Genomic DNA, 7,359 nt, shown 5'->3' with positions numbered 1-7,359 from the left:
GCATTTTACGCGATTTAGTCCTTTTTCTCAAATTGAGTAATTAAACGATAAAATTAGCTCACTAAATTTTCACACATACATACAATCATGCTGTAAACATATAAAATAATATTAAAATAATTTTCTAACATCAGATTTGTGATTCTGAAACCACTATTTTGATTTAGCTTAAACTCGGCTATTAATAGTGTGTATCACCCGTGTATCTATCGATGTTCTAAAAGGTTCAACGGGCATAAATTATGTTATTGGTTATGTGAAAAATTTTTGTGTTATACAGGTGAATTACTGTTATATGGATGAAGTACAATTTAAACGGATAAGTTACTGTTATCAAATGATTTACTATTTATATGATTGAGAGTGAAATGTTACAAATGATGTACATGATATATGAATTTGATATGATACAATGTATTGAGTATTAAATTGAGATAATGGATGATTACATATACTTATGTGACTAACATATTGATGAATGCTTGTGTATAGGCATTTGACAAGTGAATTTGATATACTTTGCTTAATTGTTTGATTATGTATAAATGGTAAGTTAAATTCTGAATTATATGGGCTTACTAAGCTATAAAGCTTACTTTGTTTCTTTTCCATGTTTTATGAGGTTTGATAACTCACTCGATTCGGATTAAGTCAGAGTTATGCAATACACTATCTAGTTGCCAATTGGTACCTTTGAACTTATGAATATATGCAAATATGGCATGTATAGGCTAGTTATAAAGATGATAGTTATAGTTACTTAATATGATGATTTTGGTACATGTTGTGGTATATGTTACAGCCATGTGATTTGGCTTAACTTGGTATAATGTTTTGATTGTGAATAAGTCATCAAATATGGTATGTTTTGGCAAGTAGTTGATAGAATGGAAATGTGCAAATGTTGTCTTGATATGTGATGGGCATATGAATGGAAAATGCATGATTTAAATTAGGTATAAAATGTGTATAACATGTTGTGAATTGGTTACCTATTGAGTTATAAATGTTGCAATTTATGCTTGTGTAGCTATGTAATATTAAGGTGGCAAAATGGCTTTGCAAATAGCCTATTTTTGTCTACAAGGGCAGAGACACGGGTGTGTGTCTTAGTTGTGTGTGACACATGGTTATGTTACACGACCATGTGTCCCCTGGTGTTGATATTAAAATAAAGTTAGTATGCTCCACACGGTCTCACACACGGGCGTGTGACTAGCCTTGTGGTACAAGTCAATATACCCCTTAATTGGCACACGACCTGGCACACAAGCGTGTAACTTGGCCGTGTTATATAATTCAGTATACCCAACAAGTTTGGCACGGCCTAGCACACCGCCTGGCCCACGGGCATGTGTGGCCACTTCGAAGGGCACACGGGCTAGACACATGGGTGTGTGGTTGGCTGTGTGACCCAAGTCAGTATGTACCCCCTATTTTCACACGACCGGTGACACAGGCGTGTCTAGTGGTCGTGTGAGACACACGGCCTGCTCACACGGGCGTGTGCCCTCTATTTTGAGAAAAGTTTACATAGTTTTGTGAAAGTTTTATAAGTTATCAGTATAGTCCCGAACTGCTCCGAAAGCATGTTAAAGGCCTCGTAGGCTATTATAAGGGACAAATTGTTTGAGAATGAATGATGATTGTATTAATTGATTGAATGAATGAGAAAAGTACGGATATATGTGTTACAGGTCTGGTAATGCTCTGTAACCCTATTTTGGCATTGAATACAGGTGAGGGGTGTCACACATTATGTTTTGAGGTCATGAGAACTTGATTTAGCTAACTCGCGTACCAATTTATAAAATTGTTAAAGTTTTGAAAAGTTTCCCTTGATAATTTCTTGAAGAAATTGGTGTATTGAAGATACTTGTGACACAAGTTCAGCTTAGACTGGTAACATGACGTCAATTTAAAGGTTTAGCTTAGACGGGTAACTTGACATGTTTATTTATTCAGCTCGGATGAGTAATTGGTGTATCAGGATACTTGTATATGATATGAATTTGATATTCAAATGGTTGTTGAATTGATCATGATTATGATATTAAGAAATTGAAATTTTTGTGAATTGAATTGATGTATGTTTGAATTACGAATAGATGTGATTATATGTTAAACTCACCTTATTGATATGCGTTGCCATGTTTAGTCAAAATTTTTCAAGCTAAGTAGCTTACTGTGTTTAGTTGTAATATGAGGTAAGTTTTTGTTTAATGCCTATGAACTAACTAAGCATCGTATATGCTTACCTCATTTGTTTTCCTTCCTTTGTAGATCGTCTTGCAGGGATGTGTCAAGCCAGATAAACATTCGAAGCTCACACTATCCCATCACTGAATCGGTAGATATTTGATCATTTTGAACCTTGGGTTTGTGACATGTATGTAGGTGTTTTGGTATAATCTTAAATGAATGAAGTCTTGATGATGTTTGAAAGTCATTTTGATACATGGTATTGAAAAATATGACTTGGAAATGGTTGAAGCCTACTTGATATAGTATATTTTGTAACACCTCAGATCTGCTAGATCCAAAATTTCGGCGTATAGCAATAAATAGTCTGTCTACTGTAGTGTTATCCACCCAAAAGATTATTTTGACGTATACGTGTGGGCGTGTAGTAAGCGTTGCAAAAGTAAGTAAGAATTTGATTTTCTAATGTTTCACCATGTATTAACGAGAGGTTTGTGTTGAGAAATAAAAGGGAAATATGGGATGTATCTGCCAAAGGTATAGTATGCCTAAATTGTATAGAATAATGTGTTAGTTGGATATTAAGTAATCTGGTTAGAAACCAACTGTATAGTTTATCCTAATAAGTTTGATGAAGGGAACTTATTTATATTTTTCTTGGAAACTATATGCCAATAAGAAGGCAAGTTCTGATATGTATGACACTTGTTAAATCACACTAAGTAATATGAGTCATATTTATATGTAAGAATGTGTTCTGAAAGGGGTTCTTCTTTCTTCTTCTTTCTCTTCCCTAAGTGGTATCTACTAAAACCTTCTTTAAATACGAATGTATCCTACCTCGATGATCTAGAGGCTAAGGTATAGTTACTTCACATTAAAGTAAGTATTTTAGCTCTGCATGGTAAGTTATGAATGAGTAAATCTGCATTTGGTAACTAAATGGTAATACTGTAAGTATAAGGTTTCTACATAGGATTAATAGCAATTGAAATGATAAGCAACTTGTATGTATAAGAGTATTAACAGTGCTCTTATGTTTTGTAAGCAGTAGTTATTGGGTTTCATGATGGAAGTTTGAATCTAGAGTTCAATCTACTTTGCGTGGGTGTCAGATGAGTTCTACACTGACTCTTGCATGTATAAAATTCATATTATGAGTCATCTATAGAAAATTTATTTAACTATGGATCTGAAGCCATGAAGAGTATAGTATGTGATGATTGGTGCATGAGTATTGGAACATTGAAGTATGGCTAAGTATGTATATGTCTGAAATGTATGTTATTAGATGTTTGTTTTGTTTAGGTGTATGTTAGTGAAGTAAAAGGTTAATATTAGATTATGTCAATGCATGAAGAGTCCGTCAAAAGAGTCTGTGTTTGTTCATCGTGGTGGTGTCTAATCGAGTTCGTTGGGATTGAAAACACGAATTCTGATATGAACTTTGAAGGAAAAGTCTGTGGCCATGACATCCTTTGAAAAGAATACCCTATGTGGTGGAATAACAGAAATGTGCAAGTGTACAAAATCATATCAAGTAATAAAGTGACAAGAATGTCGAGTTATCATACCCACAGGGATTGTGGAAGAGAATATTTATGAAATACAACTTTAAACAATTTGGTGAAGGAAAAATATGTTGATTTGAAGAAGTGTTTGTAAAAACTAAAAATTAAATAAGTAAATTAACTAAGAAAGTAAAAAGTACAATTGTGATACGGCCAAGACCCAAGACCACCCTAGAGCTGTCGTGGATCCTATGGAGCTACCATTAGGGCCGATAACCTAAACTTGAGCTAAGAAGTTCAAAGATGTTGTTGTGGCCTTAATTGACCGAGTTTGGGGAGAAACTATTGTGGGTTTCATCGAACGATCTTGGACCAGCAATCCAAGCGCGCCTTGCAACCTTCTCCAAGCTCATTTAGCTTGATCTTGCTCATTGAGCTCAACTCTAGCTCATTTTAATTTGTGCATTTTTAATTGCTAGAATAAACAATTAATTCGTCTATGGTTAATATAGTTTATTTAGTTTAAGTTAATTATTGTGTCATAATTTAGATAACATTAATATGAGTTTAATTATGTTATAATCTAAACATTTTAATTAAGGGTTTTAATTATGTCTTAGTTTAATACATATTGAATAGGCATTTAATGTGTCTTAATTTGAGACATCTTAATTGCATGTTTGAGTTTCAAACCACTTTAATATCTATTAGCTGAATTTATTTTATATTGTAGGTGGATGAATGGACGGCATTGATGATGGTGAGCTGATAGTTGCTATCCTCCAAGCACCTCTTCGTGTATAGCAAAAGCCAAAGTGAGCTCCTGGTTGCTATCTCCTAAGCAACCTACCATGCATTGCCAAGGTCACCAAAGCTTTCACATTTGTTTAATTCAGCTGAAGGTTCTTTTCACACCTTGAGACCATTCGGCTTTGAGCTTTCACACCTAAAGGGCTATTTAATATTGGCTATTCACATTGGTGACTTTCTAACACCACAAGCTATCATTATGAGTGACCAACCATTCAGTTCTCCAAGACAACCTATTAAAGCTTGTTGACACTCCTTGGCGGATCATATCCAACTTGATTCAACTGATCACTTAACTCCAAATAAACCAAGCTGCTTTGAAAGCTTCAAGAGACGTGTGGAAGAGGTCAAAAGAGCATTCAACTCAATTAAGCTGAACTAAAAGTTGACTATTCAGCTAGGCTTTTGTCCATTCAGCTAGCTTAGCTTTTAGCTATAAATATGAAGCTCATTTCATGTAATTCAGACTTTTGACACCTTTATGTTCAATATAACTTTTGTGAGTTACTTCAACTCTCTTTGTTCTTTTGTGAGTCAAGATGACTTATCTAGCTTAGCTAGTGGCGTCAACCTTGTTTCATTTTGAACTTATCACTCTTTGAGTGTGGCATTCCAAACCTATACCTCTTTGGTTCCTATCTCCCTATAGGTAGTGGGTCAAGGTTATATCATCTCTCACCTTAAGGATTCGGGTCAATACTGTCCTATAGTATTGGTTCTTTCTTCGACCTTAAGCCTATCTATTCCATCCTAATTATCGACTTAAAAATCACCTTATTTCTTTACTAGGCTGAATCATATCCTTCACATAACAAAACACATTCAAACTTTTTTCTTAAACCATTTACTTAACCAATTATCAACTTTAACTCCAAGTAGAATGATACTTCTCCATTTTACGATTGGTGCGACTTGAAATCACTCAAGAGCATGAGTTTGCATCATTTGGTATTAGAGCTAGTTAAAATAGAGGAGTATGGACGTTCGAGCATTCCTAAAGTAAGTTTGTGAAAAAAAATTCATGTAAAAAAAATATATACAAGAAAAGTGAATATACAAATTGTGTTGAATATATATTAAAAAAAAAAGAAGCTAGGTTTGAAAGTTGTTGTTTCGAACTTCAAAATTCCCTCTTCAACCCATTTTCGCCACACTTGAATACCCCATTCTTTTCTTTTAGCCTACCCAACAGCGAAATCAACATCTAACCTTTGCAACCCTTTTGAAGCCAACCCACAAAACTTGCTGTTAAGTCTAATGAAGTCACTTACGAGCGTAGAGAGTGAATTCGAGAGGTAAAAGGAAAGAGAGTGGTGAGCTCAATAGAGTGTGGAAAAGCCAATATTTTGAGTGAAAACACGAGTGGAGTGTCATCTATTCTTTCTTTGTGAGTGAATCGTGAGGGTTTTTTTTGGGTAAGGATTTAAAACAATATGTCTCGAAGCTCGGAGAGAAACGCAGCAGAAGGCGGAGGACTACGACTTGTAAGAAATGTTGCAACTAGAGGAGGAGTGCCCGATTTAATGCTTCAAACACTTTTGCGTGAGTTTGACTGAATATTTGATAGAAAGCTAGAGCCCATACAAGAATGATTGGACCATGTTGAAGAGAGGGGCCAGGGAGAAAGAACTCTTCAAAGTCTAAGAAGGGTGTAAGGTCGACCGAGCTTCAATCAAGACGATCTCTACGATCCTAGTGATGTGGAGAGTGACCAAGTGTCAAACCGAAGCTAACGACGACGAGGCCAAAGAAATCGAGGGCTTAGGGAGTGAAAGCGAATTGATGATGACATAAAGAACATCAAGATGGCCATTCCACCATTTCAAGGAAAATCTGATTCGGAGACATATCTTGAGTGGGAGAAAAAGATCAAGTTGGTCTTCGAGTGCCATAATTACTCAAAGAGTAAGAAAGTGAAGCTTGCGGCGATTGAGTTCTCTGATTATGCGATGATATTGTGGGATCAGCTTACCACGAGCTGGAGAGAAATGAAGAACGCCCTGTGACAACATGGGCTGAGATGAAGGCAATAATGCATAAGAGGTTCATTCCCTCATACTACCATCGGGAATTGTACCAAAAACTTCAAAACCTTACACAAGGAAATCAAAGCGTGTAAGACTACTTTAAAGAAATGGAAATTGCCATGATTCGTCCTAATGTCAAAGAGGATCGAGAGGCTACCATGGCAAGATTCTTAGCCAGACTTAATCGTGACATAGCCAATATGGTGGAGCTTTAACATTATGTTGAAGTCATTGACATGGTGTATATGGCAATAAAAGTGAAGCGACTGAAGAGAAAAGGTGTTGTTCGAGCCTATTCCAACGCCATTGCTACTTCAGAATGGGTTCAAGGCTAGCAAAAGGGATGCTTCTTTTCGTACAAAATATCCCCTGGTGTCCGTGAAGCCTAACAAGCCTAGTGGAGATTCCAACAAAGGCAAAAACGAAGCTATTCCTAATCGTTCGAGAGATATAAATTGCTTCAACTGACTTGGAAGGGGTCACATCACGAGGCAATGCCCTAATCAAAGTAACATGGTCGTGAGAGCAAATGATGTGATCAAGTCGGAGGAGGAGAAAGAAGAAGAATCTGACGCACCTAGAAAAGAAAAGGAAGATATCGAGTATGCTGTTGATGGAGAGATCCTTGTTATCAAGCGTAGCCTAAGCCTACAAAGTGTGGAAAATGAGCAGCAATGCGAGAACATTTTTCACACACGTTGCCATGTCAAGGCAAAGTGTGCAACGTGATCATTGATGGCGGAAGCTGCACAAATGTGGCAAGTAACATGTTAGTGGAGAAATTAGGCTTGCCAACGACCAAACACCTG

This window comes from Gossypium arboreum, chromosome 3, assembly GCF_025698485.1.
Source record: "Gossypium arboreum isolate Shixiya-1 chromosome 3, ASM2569848v2, whole genome shotgun sequence".
In the NCBI taxonomy this organism is placed as follows: domain Eukaryota; kingdom Viridiplantae; phylum Streptophyta; class Magnoliopsida; order Malvales; family Malvaceae; genus Gossypium; species Gossypium arboreum.
The sequence above is the reverse complement of the archived record's forward strand: the minus strand, read 5'-3'. Positions refer to the sequence as shown.